The 17,950-nt window shown below is 44.1% G+C and overlaps 1 protein-coding gene and 1 long non-coding RNA gene across 6 annotated transcripts in view; one reads left to right on the top strand and one right to left on the bottom strand.

The window, feature by feature from the left end:
- Positions 1–5,629, bottom strand: part of il6st (interleukin 6 cytokine family signal transduce) — an 81,718-nt gene extending 76,089 nt beyond the window's left edge. The window contains exon 1 of one of the 4 annotated variants that reach the window (XM_087988985.1): positions 5,556–5,629. The gene's annotated coding sequence lies outside the window, so the exon portion shown is untranslated. Of the gene's footprint in view, positions 1–4,249; positions 4,379–5,555 lie in introns of those variants that run through there. The other 3 variants (XM_087988976.1, XM_043688907.2, XM_043688915.2) reach the window with 3 other exon arrangements.
- LOC122549318 (uncharacterized) overlaps positions 4,314–17,950 on the top strand; it is an 86,089-nt gene continuing 72,452 nt past the window's right edge. Inside the window, exons 1-4 of one of the 2 annotated variants that reach the window (XR_006311493.2) lie at positions 6,474–6,506; positions 7,037–7,138; positions 12,060–12,175; positions 14,871–15,020. This is a non-coding gene — a long non-coding RNA (uncharacterized LOC122549318). Of the gene's footprint in view, positions 4,446–6,473; positions 6,507–7,036; positions 7,139–12,059; positions 12,176–14,870; positions 15,021–15,144; positions 15,250–17,950 lie in introns of those variants that run through there. The other variant, XR_015757665.1, reaches the window with a different exon arrangement.

The following is a 17,950-nucleotide window of genomic DNA, read 5'->3' as shown; positions in this document are numbered from 1 at the left end:
TTTAAATTTGTAATTGTGTCAGCGTCCACTTCCTCTGGCTGCTCATTCCACACATGCTTCATCTCCTGCATGAAAAAGTTCTCGGTCTATCTTTTCCCTCTCACCTTAAACCTACACACTCTAGTTTTGGACTCCTCTACCCTGGGAAAAAGACCTTGATTATTCACCCTATCCAACCTCATGATTTTAACCCTCTATAAAAATGGTCATCCTCATCTTCTGATGCTTCAGGGAAATTAGCCCCAGCCTATTCAATCGCTTCCTATAACTCAAACCGCCCAAGACTAGCAACATCCTTGTAAATCTTTTCTTTGCAACATCTTTCTATACCAGGGAGACCAGAATCAAACCTAAGCAATATCATGTACAGCTGCGACATAACATTCCAATTCCTATACTCAATGCACTGACCAACGAAGGCAAGTGTACAAAATCCCTTCTTTACGAATGTCTATTTGTGACTCCACCTTCAAGTAACTATGAGAGTGCACCACAAAGTCTTTGTTTGGCAACATTCCTCAGGACCCTATCATTAACTGTACAATTCCTACCCTTATTTCGTTACCGCACATTTATACTCCATTTGCCACTCCTTGTCCCAGCTGATCAGAGTCCCACTGTACTCTGAGATAACTTTCTTCATTGTTCACTACACCAATTTTGATGTCATCTGCAAACTTAGTAACCATTCCTCCTATATTCACTTCCAAATCATTTATAAAAAATGACAAAATGAATGGCAGAATAGGCTTGAGGGGCTAAATGGCCTACTTCTGTAGTAATGAAAGTGGTAGATGATCATAATTGGACCCTCTTTCAAAAGTTAGTACAGGAATGATATGTGAATGTCTCCTTCTGTGCTATAAAATTCAAAACATAGGATTCTATTACAACGAAACATCACATTTGGAATTACATAGTATGCAGCATACAAAAGCACTCATTGAAATGTACAACTTTTAAAAAGATGATACACTAACTCCACACTCTTAATCCACCTACTGCTATTTATTTTTCTCTCAAGTAATGTGCAATTTCGTTTTGCATGCACTATTATTTGTTTTGACTGTTCACTATTTGTTACAACTACTTCCGGGTGGTAAGAAGTTGCATATTTTAAAAACTGGTGGAGGAGCCGTGTTGGACTGGGGTGGACAAAGTTAAAAATCACAACACTAGGTTACAATCCAACAGCTTCCAAATAAACCTGTTTGACAGTAACCTGGTTTGTTATTTTTAACTTTAAAAACTGATTAAAGGTATTTTACATTTCCTTTTGGAATTAAGAACAAAAGGACATAATATAACTCGGAGCAGGAGTAGGCAATGCAGCCACGAGTCTGCTCTATTTGATACAATCTTATCTTGGTCGCAACTCCACTCTACTGCCCACTCTCCAAAACCCTTCAAACCATTATTCATCAAAAATCTGTACCTCCTTAAATTTACTCATTGTCCCAGCATCTACCGCACTTCAGGATAGCAAATTCCTCAGATTCGCAGATCTTGAGAGAAGTAATCTCTCATCTGTTTTAATGTTACCCCTTTCCTTAAACTATGATCTCTCATTCTAGTTTGCCATGCATGAGGAAACATCATTTCCACGTCTAATTTGTCACCTCCTTTAAGCTTTTCATGTAATGCATTAGTAATCTAGTCAAAGAAACAAATGGCATTCCTGTTAAGTTTGCCAATGACAAGATAGGTGGATGGACAGGTAGTGTTGAGGCTAAAGTAAACAGGCTGGGTCAATGGGCAAAGAATGGCAGATGGAATAAAACATGGGAAAGAGAGATTGTCCACTTTGATAGGAAAAAGAGGTGCAGACTATTTTCCAAATGGGGAAGAGCTGAGGAAATCTGAAGCACAAAGGGGTTCTAGAATTCTAGTTCAGGATTTTCTTTAGGTTAAGTTGTAGGTTCAGTTGGCAATTAGGAATGCAAATGCAATATTAGCATTCATTTCAAGAGGGCTAGAACACAACTGTAGGGCGTACTGCTGAGGCTGTAAAATGTTCTGGTCAGACTGCATTTGGAATGCTGTGAATAGTGTTTCCCCCTATGTCTAAACAAGAATGTGTTGCCATTGGAGGGGGTCCAAAGGAAAGTTACAAGAAAGATCCCAGAGATGAAAGCATGTCATATGAGTAATTGAGGATTCAGGTCTGTACTCAAGTTAGAAGGATGAGGGGGGGAAATCTGATTGAAACAGATTGAATATTCAGACACCTGGAGATTTTTTTTTAAGATTCCCTACAGTGTGGAAACAGGCCCTTCAGCCCAACAAGTACTCACTGACCCTTCGAAGAGTAACCCACCCAGACCCATTTCCCTCTGACTAATGCATCTAACACTATGGACAATTTAACTTGGTCAATTCACCTAACCTGCACATCTTTGGACTGTGGGAGGAAACTGGAGCACCCGGAGGAAACCCATGCAGGCACGGGGAGAATGTGCAAACTCCATACAGACAGTTGCCCGAGGCTGGAATCGAACCCTGGTCCCTGCTGCTGTGAGACTGCAGTGCTAACCACTGAGCCACTGTGCTTTCCATTATTAGGGCAGACTAAGACCCAAAGGCACAGCCTCAGAGTGAAAGGACAACTTTTCAGAACTGAAATAAGAAGAAATTTCTTCAGCCAGATTGTGGTGAATCTATGGTACTCATTGCTGCAGAGGGCTGTGGAGGCAAAGTCATTGAGTGTACTTAAGACAGGATAGATTCTTGACTAGTTAGGAGATCAAGAGTTATAGGGTAAAGGCAGGAGAATGAGGTTGAGAAACAGGTCAATGATCAAATGGTGGAGCAGACTTAATGGACCAAATATCCTAATTCTGCCTATGTGGTCATTAGCATTTTACATACAGTTAGACCTGCTCATAGTTCTGGAGAGTCTAAGCTTAAAGTGCTCATTCTTACTTCAAAAGACAAATTCTTCATCTCCGAAGACTGGTGAAGACAGTGAGCTGCAATTGAGAAAACCTTTTAAAAATTCCCTTTGTTCTTGCTCCCATCCTTATGGTACTGAATTAACAGGAAACTGCTAACTGGGGTCAGCTACCTTTAGCATTCTTCATCAAGCACTCATTTCTTATCTGTGACCCAAGACATAGCAACTATAGGGTACTTATCTGCTAACTGACAGAGTCTAGTATTTCCTTTAAATGATACCTATACAGAAGTATATGCAAAGGCAAAGACTGAGTCAGCTAGCTGATTTTTCTCCTCCCATTTCCAGCCTGGATATACTGGACTCAAATATTTTGTTACTTAAGAGATCAGCAAATTTATGGAACATCTCAAATGGCATATTCTATATTCAGGATCGTAATTAAAATTTGAATCTTTAAAAAAGTTAAAAACAAATCTAAATTCCTTTTATAGAGCTTGATGTCAGTATTTATTCTACATATACTAACCAAGAAACAAATTAGTATTCCAAATCTTAACAACTAAACCGTCAGGAGACACCTACTCAGACGAGGGCAAACGGAGACGCAGTGTAGAGCACGAGGGGGATGATAAGAGATGCGTTAAACGTACACTAAACATTAATTTTAAGCAGTAACGGGGGTCTGAACTGCGAAACCATCGGCAACAACAGTTAACGATGGCAAACTAAAACGAGAGAAGTATGGATCTTAATTTATATAATGTCGTCCTTGTACAAGTCACAAACAGGGCAGAACGAACACAACTACTCTTAAGAGGGGTTATGTAAGAACCCGGTTTAAAAAAAAGTCAGAACCGTACAGGCCTGTCTAGGAATCAACACGCCTTTTTACTATCGTTTTGCCATGACTGCACTTCCAGAAAGTACATTATTGGCTATAAAAACCATCAAGAGTCCTGAATCCTGAAAGACTATGTCAATATGTAACGTTTAAGTTCCTTCAGTTTCCTTCCTGTTGGCTTACGAGCCTGAGGAGCACATTACAGCTGATTGACTCATAATGGCCTCGAGAAAATATAGCCACAATAATCGTGTTGTCTATGAAAATTTACGTCCCATCGAATCAAAAAAGCCTTTTGAAAGTTGGAGTTGATGCTGATTAAAACGCAGAAACTGCTGATTGTGAAATCGGACAAGGTTGACACAGAACTAAGTTGTACGAGAGGCAAAGTAGCCGTCGCCAAGTCCCCCCACAAACCTGTGCCCGCCTCAGCAAAGTTACAAAAGACAACGGAACTGCATAAAAATATCGAACTGCCGAGAGACGCAATTTTACAGCGGAATCAGACATACCCCAGGTACCCGGTTCGCTCCAACAAATACCAGGCCGCTACCGGGATCTCCGCCGTTTTAAACAAAAAGAAATAACCTCCACAACGGTCCGAGCCCACTTACTGACATCGACATCGTGCCCGCGCAGACGCAATGCCCGGGCCTGCCTGCGTCACCACGGCAACTCCAACCAGAGCAACGCCCAGAGGCGGACACCGTATGTAAAACCCAATTACTCTTTACGTGTGTACTGTCTATATCTATCACTGAGTTGGGTGATAGACTCTGTGTTTACCGTATTATTTCGTCGTTTGATAGTCAAGACCTTTCCTATGCCATGGAGTTGGAGTTAGTAACTCTTCCACTAATATCATTTATTGTATCCGTTGCTCCCACTACATTGGGAAGACTGGGCGCCTCCTAGCAGAGCGCTTTAGGGAACATTTCTGGGACACCCGCACCAATCAACCACACGGCCCTGTGGCCCAACTTTCAACTCCCCCTCCCATTCTGCCAAGGACATGGAGGTCCTGGGGCTCCTTCATCGCCGCTTCCTCACCACCAGACGCCTGGAGGAAGAACGCCTCGGTGGGCGGCACGGTGGCACAGTGGTTAGCACAGAGACCCGGGTTCAATTCCCGACTCAGGCGACTGACTGTGTGGAGTTTGCACGTTCTCCCCGTGTCTGCGTGGGTTTCCTCCGGGGGCTCCGGTTTCCTCCCACAGTCCAAAGATGTGCAAGTCAGGTGAATTGGCCATGCTAAATTGCCCATAGTGTTAGGTAAAGGGGTAAATGTAGGGGTATGGGTGGGTTACGCTTCGGCGGGTCGGTGTGGACTTGTTGGGCCGAAGGGCCTGTTTCCACACTGTAAGTAATCTAATCTAAAAAAAACACCTCATCTTCTGCCTCGGAACACTTCAACCCCAGGGCATCAATGTGGAATTCGACAGTTTCCTCATTTCCCCTTCCCCCACCTCACCCTAGTTTCAAACTTCCAGCTCAGCACTGTCCCCATGACTTGTCCGGATTTGTCCGACCTGCCTATCTCCTTTTCCACCTATCCACTCCACCCTCTCCTCCCTGACCTATCACCTTCATCCCCTCCCCCACTGACCTATTGTACTCTATGCTACTTTCTCCCCACCCCCACCCTCCTCTAGCTTATCTCTCCACGCTCCAGGCTCTCTGCCTTTATTCCTGATTAAGAACTTTTGCCCGAAACCTCGATTTCGCTGCTCCTCGGATGCTGCCTGAACTGCTGTTCTCTTCCAGCACCACTAATCCAGAATCTGGTTTCCAGCATCTGCAGTCAGTGTTTTTACCTACCTGATTGATAGTGCCGCCGATTACTGAGTCACTAAAGCCGCAGGCCGCGCTTTAGGCCCCAGCTGTCAGTATCTCCCACCGCTGCCCTGAACATCGAGAGCATAACCCGCCCACCCATCCATCTCCGCCGACGGGCCCCCATCGCCCCGCCCTCCCATCTCCGCCGACGGGCCCCCATCGCCCCGCCCACCGATCTCCGCCGACGGGCCCCTATCGCCCCGCCCACCCATCTCCGCGGACGGGCCCCCATCGCCCCGCCCACCCATCTCCGCGGACGGGCCCCCATCGCCCCGCCCACCCATCTCCGCGGACGGGCCCCCATCGCCCCGCCCACCCATCGCCCCGCCCACCCATCTCCGCTGACGGCCCTCATCGCCCCGCCCACCCATCTCCGCCGACGGGCCCCCAATGCCCCGCCCACTCCAGGTACTCTTCAGTCACGTTTATATCGTTCGGGCGTGTTACCAGTAAGGCCAATTGGTTCTCGTTTTTTTTAAAATTACCACCTCCGTGATGTCTGACGAGGAGATGGAAAAGATGCAAACCACGCATTCCGGCAATTAAAAAAAAGTTTGAAGAGTGGGGAAATAATCAGATCTTGTAGCGCCATCGCGCCTTTGGTGGATTTTCCAAGATGCAACGTTAGTCCCTTTTGAAATAATTCCACAAAGGTGTGGAATTTCTCCACTCACAAAGTCACCCTTTATTTATATATACGTGAGTAATACATGACACTGACCCAGTTAGGAGAAAGTGAGGACTGCAGATGCTGGAGATCTGAGTCAAAACGGGGAGACAGGATGCCAACTCGCATAATGTTTCTCGCATAATGTTTCTGACAACATCTCTGGGACACATGCACCAAACAAACCCACCGACCTGTGGCCAACCACTTCAACACCCCTGCCACTCCACTAAGGACATGCATGTCATGTGCCTCCTCTGCAGCAGGTCAGGCAGCATCCTGACGTGTCGGCCATAAGCCCTTCATCAGGAATTTGGGGATGGGGGCGTTGGGGGAGTGGGTGGTAATTGTGCCCAAGGGGGCTGTGGAGCTGGGGGAATGGTAGCTTGAAAGGTAATAGGTAGATGAAGGTGGGGGTTGGTGGTGTAGGTCAGAAAGGTGGATGTAGTGGATACGTGGGAAGGATGATGGACAGGTGGGACAGTTCAAGGGGGCGGTGTCAAATTGGCGGATTGGATCTGGAATAAGGTGGGAGGAAGAGAGATGAGGAAACTGATGAAATCAACATTGATCCGGTGTGGTTGGTGGGTCCCAAGGCTGAAGATGAGGCATTCTTTCTCTTGGCACCGGGTGGCTTGGATTGGCGGCAGAGGAGGCACATGACATGCATGTCCTTAGTGGAGTGGCAGGGGTGTTGAAGTGGTTGGCCACAGGTCGGTGGGTTTGTTTGGTGCATGTGTCCCAGAGATGTTGTCAGAAACATTATGCGAGTTGGCATCCTGTCTCCCCAATGTAGAGGAGACCACATCGAGAGCAACAGACACAGTAGACGAGATCCTTGGATATGCAGGAAAATCTCTGCTGGATGTGAAAGGATCCTTTGGGGCCTTGGATGGAGGTGAGGGGGGAGGTGTGGGCGCAGATTCTACACCTCTTGCAATGGCAAGGGAAGGTGTCAGGAGTGGAGGGGGGGTTGGTGGGGGCAGTGTGGATCTAACAATGAGTCATGGAGGGAGTGGTCTCTGTGGAATGCTGATGGGGTGGCAAGGGAAACATATCTCTGGTGGTGGGGTCTGACTGTAGGTGGCGGAAATGATGGAGAATGATGCGTTATATCTGGAGATTGGTGGGATGGAATTTGGGTTCTATCCTTGTTGCGGTTGGAGGGGTGGGGTTCAAGGGTGGAGGTGCAAGAAGTGGAGGAGAAGCATTGGAGGGCATTGTAGGCTATGTGGGAGGGTAAATTGTGGTCCTTGGAGGCCATCTGGGATGTTCTGGAGTGGAATTGGTCCTCCTGGGAGCAGTTCCGGCGGAGGCAGAGGAATTGGGAGTGAGGGATAGCATTTTCACAAGATGGGGGGTTGGGATGAGGTGTAGTTCAGGTAGCTGTGAGAGTCGGTGGGTTTGGAGTAGATGTCTGTGGTGAGTCGATCGCCGGAAATGGAGATGGAGAGGTTCCAAGAAGGGGAGGGAAGTGTCTGAGATGGTGCAGGTGAACTTGAGATCAGGGTGGAAGGTGTTCGTGAAGTTGATGAACTGTTCAACCTCCTCGTGGGAGCACGAGGTGGCACTGATACAGTCATAGAGACATAGAGATGTACAGCATGGTATTAGACCCTTTGGTCCAACTCGTCCATGCTGACCAGATATCCCAACCCAATCCTGTCCCACCTTCTAAACCCTTCCTATTCATATACCAATCCAGATGCCTTTTAAATGTTGCAGTTGTACTAGCCTCCACCACTTCCTCCGGCAGCTCATTCCATACACGTACCACTCTCTGTGTGAAAACGTAGCCCCTCAAGTCCCTTTTATATCTTTTCCCTCTCACCCTAAACCTATGCCCTCTAGTTCTGAACTCCCCACCCCAGAGAAAAGACTTTGTTTATTTACCTTATCCATGTCCCCTATGATTTTATAAACCTCTATAAGGTCACCCCTCAGCCTCCGATGCTCCACGGAAAACAGCCGCAGCCTATTCAACCTCTCCCTATAGCTCAAATCCTCCAACCCTGGCAACATCCTTGTAAATCAATTTTCTGAATCCTTTCAAGTTTCACAACATCTTTTCGATAGGAAGGAGACCAGAATTGCATGCAATATTCCAAAAGTGGCCTAACCAATGCCCTGCAATCGTTTCAATTGAGAATGACATTTCTTATCCATTAGATACTTGACATTGGAGGTAGGGTCTCTACATTAGAGTTAGGGTCCCTACATTAGAGGTAGGGTCTCTACATTAAAGGTAGGGTCCTTACATTAGAGGAAGGATCTTTACAATAGAGGTAGGAACTGGGTTCAGTTCTGAGCTCCATGCCTGGGGAGGGAGATACAAGTCTTGGATGGGGAAGCACAGCAGATACATCAGCATGAGCCCTGGTCTGAAAGAGTTAACTTACAGACGACCAAGAACTGCACCATGAGAACCCCTGAGATGTAACCTCTTATCGACCTGTGAAGGTTCACCATATTAAACAAAGTTATGGAAGAGGTAGTAGAGGCTGGTATACACGCTTACAACAGAAAGGGAGAATCATAACAATCAGGTAATGTTATTTCTACAGGTGAAAAGGGAGATAGAAGAAGTTAATTAAATTAAAGACCAATTCATTTAACCTTTACTGTAGGAAAGAGAATGGAATCAGGACCTACAAATGTCAGAAAGAGAAGTCAGCATAAACTCCAAAAGGAGATATCATACTTGACCAATCCTACTGAAATTTTTGAAGAATAATAGAAAGGGCAGACAAGAGTAATATACAGAAAAACTGCAATTATATGGCATTTGATCATCCGAACATCGGATTATCTGGCAAGATCGCAAGGTCACAATGCTCAGGTAACCTATGTTATCTGGAATTCGATTACCTAGCATTCTATTATTTGAACAAAATACTCCCCACTCGTGTCCTTTGGATAATCAAAGTTCCTCTGTAGTAGGTGGAATATGTTTAGATCTTCAAAAGGACATGACACTGTTGGTTAGAACACGTGGGGTCAGGAGATAAGTATCAGAATACAAAATGGGGATGTTATCAAAAGACAATTGGAAAACAGCAGAGCCATCAATGTAGCGATGGAAAAGGTGGGGAATGATGACAGTGTAACTACGGAAGATGAACTGTTCCACATACCCAATGAAGTGGCAGGCATAGCGGGGGCCCATGGGGGTGTCCATGGATACCCCTTTTGGTCTGAAGTGAGTGGGAGGATTCGAAGGAGAAGTTATTGAGGGTGAGGACCAGTTCAGCCAATTGAATAAGTGTATCAGTGGAGGGGTACTGGTTGGATTGGTGGGAAAAGTAGAAATGGACAGCTTGGATGCCTTCGTCATGGCAGGTGGACATGTACAGGGGATTGGATGTCCATGGTGAAGATGGGGCATTGGAGGCCGGGGAACCGAAAGTTGTGGAGGAGGTGGAGGGCATGCACGGTGTTCGGAATGTATTTGGGGAGTTCCTGGACCAAGGGGGACAGGATGGTGTCAAGGTATGCGGAGAGAAGTTCAGTGGGGCAGGAGCAGGCAGAGACGTTGGGTCGACTGGGGCAGTCAGGTTTGTGAATTTTGACTAAGGGGTAGAACCAGGCGGTGCAAGGTTCCGTGACTATGAGGTTGGATACTGTGGATAGGAGATCCCCTGAGGTGATGAGGTTGTGCGTGGTCTGGGAGATAATAGTTTCGTGATGGGAGATGAGGTCATGGTTGAGGAGGCAGTAGGAGGAGGTGTCTGTGAGTTGGCGCCTGGTTTTAGTGGTGTACAAGTTGGTGCACCAAAGTACCACTGCGCCACCCCCACCCTTGTCTGCTTGTATCTTTAAGTTTGCAGATGACACAAAGCTGGATGAGAGGAGACACTGAGAGGAGGATGCAGAGAAGCTTCAGTGTGATTCTGACAAGTTAAGTGGGCAAAGGCTTATGGGGAGAAATCAGACACAGAGTACTGAGTTAATTGTAATCAGCCTTAATTATGGAATCTCTGCAGTGGGTAAGTGGCCATTCAACTCGAGTCTACACTGACTCTCCAAAGAGCATCACATCCAAACCCAATCTCTTACCCTATCACCGAAAACCTACTTTTATAATGGTTAGTGCACATGGTCTGCACATCCCTGGACACCATGGACAATTTAGCATGGCCAATTCATCTAACCTGCACATCTCACGAGCTTTAGAGGAAACTGCAGCACTCGACAGAAACCCACGCTGACATGGGGAGAACATATAAACTCCACATAGACAGTCACCCAATGCTGGAATCAAACCCAAGTCCCTGCTGCTATGAGGCAGCAGTGTTAACCACTAAGCCACATGTTGCCCTATTGTCAATAATCATACTGTATTGAATGGCTGAGCAGGCTCAAAGAGTCAAATGGCCTATTCCTGCTCTAAATTATAAGTTTCTATATAAATATAATGGTTTCAAGATCAGGCCACAGGCCAGGAATTCTGCAAGTAATTTACCTCCTGACTCCCAAAGCCCATCGACCATCAAGAAGACACAAATTAGGAGTGTGCTGGAATACTCCCATTGTCCAAATGAGTGCTTCAGTAACAATCAAGAAACATGACAGGGTTGAGGACAAAACAGCCCGCTTAACTGTCATTACATGCATAAACATTTCATCCAACCACGATGTACAGTGGCAGCAGTGTGTATCCACTAGAAGATGCACTGTAGAAAGTCACAAACTCCCAACCATTACCATAGAGAAGGACAAGGGCAACAGATACATGGGAACACCACCACCTGCAAGTTTCTCTCTAAGCCACTCACCAATATATCAAAGTATATTGCTGTCTCTTCAGTGTCACTGAGTCAAAGTCCTGGAATGCCTACAGCATTGCTGGTCTACCTACACCAAATGGACTTCCATAATTCAAGAAGGCAGTTCACCACCTACTTCTCAAGGGTAACAAAGGCTGTGCAATAATACTGGCCCAGCCAAAAAAGCCTGCATTAATAAAACCATAAAGCGCAGTAAAACTCATATAATGGCTGCAATGGTTCACCAATACCTTCTTGAGAGCAATTAGGAATGAGCAACAAATGCTGGTCTTCTAAGGGAATACAGGTGGCTTGGTGGCTTAGTGGTTAACACTGTGGGACCTGGGTTTGATTTAAGCCTTGAGTGACTGTGTGGAGTTTACACGTTGTCCCTATGTCTGTTTGAGTTTCTGCCTAGTGCTCTGGTTTCCAAAGATGTGCAGGTTAGGTGGAATCGCCGTGCTAAATTGTTTGTGGTGTCTAAGGATGTGCAGCAAGGTGGATTAGCCATGATAAATGCAGGCTTATAGGGGATGGGTTTGGATGGAATGCTCTTTGGAGGGTCAGTGCAGAGTTGTTGGGCTGAATGGCCTTTTTCCACATAATAAGGATTTTGTTCTATTTTATACTGAAGGTACTATTAATTGACAAAGACTGAATTAAAGATTGACGAAATGAAATAGACACTAAGTAATAACATGCCACATTATCCATCTACCAATTTTTGCAGTTGACTAAGCCATCCACTTTGTCATTTTTTTTCTTTTGTCAGCTTGTAGAGATAATCCTTACTTGATTCCACTTTTAATGATACAACAGATATGGAGCATGTTGATGATGATAAACTTCTTTGGTTTTATTGGAGCTGCACTCATCTAGGTAAATGAGAAATATTCCATCATTCTCCTGACTTATACCTGTAGATAATGGAGTCTTTGAGAATTCAGAAGATCTGCTCTTATAGCCACAGCATCTATATTACTGAACCAATTAGGCCTCTTGTCAATGGTAATGAGGGATTTGATTATTTCATTTTTGTTTCTTATTCCTAAGATGTGAATGTTGCTGATAAAGCCAGCATTTGCTCCTGATCATTAATTGCCCTTCAGAAGATGGCAGTTCATGGCCTATAGTGCATGTGATTTAACACCTACAGTGTTGTTAAGGAGGTAGGTTCCAGGATTTTGATTCACTTACAATGAAGCAAAAGTGATGTCAAGACTGCAATACCATTAAAAGTCAAAGGGATGATATTGTTTTAATCATATAGTCATATGTGACCATTAAAGTAGAAAACCTGTGTTTGCTCACACAATATAGCTACATGTGCTCCATTCAGTTATGAACAATCATCTACGACCATTCAGTCATTGATGAATGAATTATTCACAGCAAACAAATAATATTGATATGCTAATTTCTTTAAATGTGTGTTGGAGGTGGTTCAAAGGAAGTTTACTTGATTGACACCTGGAATAGGTGGGTTGTTTTATGAGGAAAGGTTAGAAAATGGTTTGTTTTCAGAATAATTTCAGAAGAGTGAGAGGTGATTTGCTTGAAGTTTCTAAGATGCTGAATGGTCTTGACAAGGTGGACGTGGGTATTTTCTCTTCTGGGTGAGTTCAGAACTAGGGAACACTGTTGTAAGATTAGGGTTACCCTTTCCTAAAATTGTCACAAGTTAGAGGCCATTTGGCTCATTATTCCACTACCTCTTCAAACAATCTTCATTACACTCTCCTTTCTTTCTCCCATACCATTGAAAACTATTTCTATACAAATAATCATCCAATGCCCTCTTGAATGCCTTCATTGAACCTGCCTTCAACCCATTTTCAGGCAGTGCATTCCATATCCCAACTACTCACTGTATGAAAATATTTCTTTCTCATATAAATCTTTTGCACATCACTTTGAATCTCTGGCCTCTCATCCTTGCTTTTTATTTTAAGCGTGGGAACAGCTTCTCCATAACCAGGCCACAGATGCTTTGAAAACCTCCAGCTAATTTCCTCTCGGCCTACTTTCGAAGGAGAACAGTCCCAGCTTCTTCAATCTATTCTCATAACTGAAATTTCTCATTCTTGCCAAGTGCTTCTGCATTCTCTTCAGTCATTCTTATGGTGCGGCACTCACAACAGTGCAAAATACACTTAGCTGAGTATCCTGTTCAAGTTCAGGATCATCTTGTTCTTGTACTATTCATAAAACTGTATGATTTATTACACCACTATTCATAAAACAGTATGATGTATTCAAAGTTTGTGAGAAGATTTGTAGCTCGGGTGCTCGTTGCTGTGGTTCTGTTCGCCGAGCTGGAAGTTTTTGTTGCAAACGTTTCGTCCCCTGTCTAGGTGACATCCTCAGTGCTTGGGAGCCTCCTGTGAAGCGCTTCTGTGGTGTTACCTCCGGCATTTATAGTGGTCTGTCGCAGTAGTCTGGCTGTCAGTTCAGAAATGTTCTTGATGTATGGTAGTGTGGGCTAGTCCTTTGGGTTGCGGCATGTCCTCGTTCCGTTGTCTAGACTACTGCGATTTATAACAGCACACAAACCAACAGCCACACTCAGACAACAACTCACCAGAACGAAGGACCCGATACCCAGCATGAGCAAAACTAATGTAGTGTACAAAATCCCATGCAAGGACTGCACAAAACACTATATAGGACAAACAGGAAGACAGCTAACGATCCGCATCCATGAACACCAACTAGCCATGAAACGACATGACCAGCTATCCCTAGTAGCCACACACGCAGACGACAAGCAACATGAATTCGACTGGGACAACACTACCATTATAGGGCAAGCCAAATAAAGAACAGCCAGGGAATTCCTAGAAGCATGGCGCTCATCCACAAACTCCATCAACAAACACATCGACCTAGACCCAATATACCGGCCACAAACTGACAACCGGAAGCGGCAGGGACAGGCCACTATAAATGCCGGAGGAAACACCACAGAAGCGCTTCACATGAGGCTCCCAAGCACTGAGGATGTCACCTAGACAGGGGACGAAACGTTTGCAACAAAAACTTCCAGCTCGGCGAACAGAACCACAGCAGTATGATTTATTAACCGTTTTCTCCTTGTTTCTTGCCACCTCAAATGATCTGTGCTCACACACCCAGGTTCCTCTGCTCCTGCACTCCCTTTGGTAACACAGCAATAATAATAATTAACTTATTACTTTAAATACTTTTAACATTTTAAAATTTCTAATCATAGATTAATAGAACCATACAATATATACAACACTAAAGGAAGCCACTTGGCCTATTAAAACCCTGCTGGCTTGCTGCAAGAAATCCAATGCGTCCCAGTTGCACGTCTTGCCGATAACCCTGGTCATTGTTTTTAACGTTCAGGCACTTAACCAAGTTCGTATTGAAAATTACAATTGAATCTGTAAACCCTGTCAGGCAGTGTAATCCGGATTTTGACTACTCACTGCATAAAGCAAAATCGTTTTCTTATGCTATCATTAGTTATTTTGCCAATGGCGTTAAATATGTGTCCCCTGGTTCTTGATTCCTCCTGTAGAGGGTTTTCGTTTCTTTCCTTACACAGCAGGATCCCAAACTCGCCACTCTCGTAGCTTTGCGATCAGCAATGCATGCGTGTAGGCGCTCAACAAATAAAAATAGATGTGGAAAAGAAAATGTAACCACAGTTACCAAAGTAAAATAATTGTTAAATATAGTTTCTGTGGGTGACGAGTAAAAGGAGGGTTACTGTAATGTTAGAAATGTCGTTCAAGTCGAATGTTTTATCTTTATGTAATGGTTAAGGAAACATTGCCTTACACATGTTTCATCCGAGAACTTGTTTCACTGTACACTTTGAAATTTTTTTTACAGGAAAGATTAGGGAGGAGGAGTCGTAAAGATAGCAGACGCTTCACGCCAGAATGAACAAGCAGTTCCTGGTAGGGACCCTTGAAATGTGGCCTTCCAGTAAACTGAGTCATCATCAGATGGTTCATGGGTTGGCGTGTGAATTACAGAAAAGTAATTGAATTTGCTAAACATTTTTAACTGCAGGCAAACATACTTCGTAGCAGGGGAGGAAGAGTTAAGACTCGAAAAACAGGTTGTTGTTTGAAGTTGAATCAAATCTCGCTTTATTTTACAGGTTATTCGATACACTTTTTGTCTAAACCCTAGCTTTGGCATTCAAACCTGATACGGAAAATTCTGCGATTACCGGAAAACCAATTAAACCATTCATTAAAAAAAGGTGACTGTGATAAATTTCCCTCGTTTACATACTAATATGCAAGCTTTGTTTTAAAAAAATCAAGGGGTTTAAGATTTTCACAGGAATAGTTTAATTATACAACTGATGAGAGATTCTGTAGTAAATTTAGGGAATAAGATAACGTAATGAAAAATTTCGCTTGTAGTCCATGTGGATATTTACATTTTAAAAAAGCGAATACATCACCACCGGATGATCAGAAAAGAATTTGCCCTACCAATAGATTATTAAACAGTTTATTTGCCCATAAATGCGAGGTGCTGCATTTTGGGAAAGCAAATCTTAGCAGGACCGAAGGGTCTGTTTCCATGCTGTACATCTCTATGACTCAATGACTTATACACTTAATGGTAAGGTCCTAGTGAGTGTTGCTGAACAAAGAGACCTTGGAGTGCAGGTTCATAGCTCCTTGAAAGTGGAGTTGCAGGTAGATAGGATAGTGAGGAAGGCTTTTGGTATGCTTTTGGTCAGAGTATCGAGTACAGGAGTTGGGAGGTCATGTTGCGGCTGTACAGGACATTGGTTAGGCCACTGTTGGAATATTGCATGCAATTCTGGTCTTCTTCCTATCGGAAAGATGTTGTGAAACTTGAAAGGGTTCAGAAAAGATTTACAAGGATGTTGCCAGGGTTGGAGGATTTGAGCTACAGGGAGAGGCTGAACAGGCTGGGGCTGTTTTCACTGGAGTGTCGGAGGCTGAGGGGTGACCTTATAGAGGTTTACAAAATTATGAGGGGCATGGATCAGGTAAATAGGCAAAGTCTTTTCCCTGGGCTTGGGGAGTCCAGAACTAGAGGGCATAGGTTTAGGGTGAGGGGGGAAGGATATAAAAGAGATCTAAGGGGCAACTTTTTCACGCAGAGGGTGGTACTTGTATGGAATGAGCTGCCAGAGGATGTGGTGGAGGCTGGTACAATTGCAACATTTAAGAGGCATTTTGATGGGTACATGAATAGGAAGGGTTTAGAGGGATATGGGCTGGGTGCTGGCAGATGGGACTAGATTGGTTTGGGATATCTGGTCGGCATGGACAGGTTGGACCGAAGGATCTGTTTCCATGCTGTACATCTCTATGACTCTATGTGATGATACTCAAAATAGCCCATACAGACATGGTGGACCACACCTCAACAATTCTGTGAATGTCCGACCTGTCTGCTGCAAGAAATATTTGTGAAATGGTAATGACTAGTTTCAATGCCTTCTTCGAAGGAACCTGTCCAAGCAACAAAGATTGTATTATTTCTCCTTTACCGTGTTTGAAGGGCATTATTGGAGGAATGCTGAGTAACTAATTTCTTCTAATGAATTTCTGTTGGTAATGTAGTTTAAGTTTTAACAAATACAAATTCTGAGATGCATTTCACAAGTTCTAATCCCACCGTGCGTTTTTGGTGAGAATTGAGGTGAGAAGAGAAACCATCCAAAATAGAGTGGGCATCCAGGACATTCGTGGCACTGTGGGTAGTGTTCCGTTCTCTGAGGCAGAAGGCTGGGATTCAAGTCCCTCCTGCTCCAGAGGTGTGTCATGCATGCCTGGACAGATTGGTTAAAACAAAATCTAGAGCAGACATCCAGCCCAACACTGTCCCATGCAACCCCCATCTCACCCCCATAATATGGAAAGTGGATGGGTGCTGAAATTGACAGCCCACCCACAATATGTAAGCGCATATTTAAATGTCAATTGAGCTTGTTAAAAGTTTAACTGGTGCCAGTGATTTGCTGCCATTGCCATTATATGGTTAGCAAGGACCACTGTGGTGGGAGTAGACAGCTCAATTTAAAAATTTCTCAATTTCATCAGTCCTGAAGAATAGTTAGTACAGAAAACACAATCATCTCCACTTCCTGATGCTGCCTGGCATACCTTCTTCCAGCCACCTCTTTGTCTACTAATTTAACGAAAAGCTTTAAAGGGGTGGGAAGGAAGGAGGAGGTGCTATTTTCCAGGGTTGCTTTTAGGTCATTAGAGACACACCCCATCCTACTCCCCTGCTTTCCAAAACTTACTCCCCATCTTATGCCCCCCCCCCCCACCAAACTGATCATGTATTATCCCCCACATGAATGTCTCTGCTTTCTACTTTTTTATTCTATTGTCAAACATTTATATTCTTTTTTTTCATGACCTTGACCCTCCCTATCTCTTTCACCTTCTCCAGCCCTATAACCATCCAAAACTGTTTCACTCCTCCAATTCTGTTATTTTGCACAGCTTTAATATTAAATCTCTGCTATTGGTAGTCATATAGTTGTTTTGGCCCCAAACCCTGGAATTTTGACCCTGAGTTTCCCTATCTCTCCTTCAGCTTTAGAAACACCTCTTAAAATCTACGTCTTTGACTGAATTTTTGATCACCTGGCATAATGTTTTCTCGTAACAATGTGTCAAAGTTTGTTTGATACTAGTTCTGTGAGGCAATTTGAATAGTTTAAAAAAAGTATTGCATTTCTATAGCACTTTTCACAATCACTGGGTGTTAATTTGTAACCAGTGAAGTACTTTTGACGTGCAGTCACTCTTGAAATATAGGAAACAGGGTGCCAATATGTGCACAGCCAGCCCACAAACAGCAAGTGATTATGATCAGATAATCTGTTTTTGTAATATTGATTTGTCAGGACACTGGGAATAAGTCATCTGTGTTTTATTAGAAGTATTGTTACTGGATCTTTT

The sequence above is a fragment of the Chiloscyllium plagiosum genome, unplaced genomic scaffold (genome assembly GCF_037043375.1).
Source record: "Chiloscyllium plagiosum isolate Xiang-an unplaced genomic scaffold, Cpla_swu_hap1 HiC_scaffold_1, whole genome shotgun sequence".
NCBI classification, from domain to species: Eukaryota; Metazoa; Chordata; class Chondrichthyes; order Orectolobiformes; family Hemiscylliidae; genus Chiloscyllium; species Chiloscyllium plagiosum.
The sequence above is the reverse complement of the archived record's forward strand: the minus strand, read 5'-3'. Positions and strand labels throughout refer to the sequence as shown.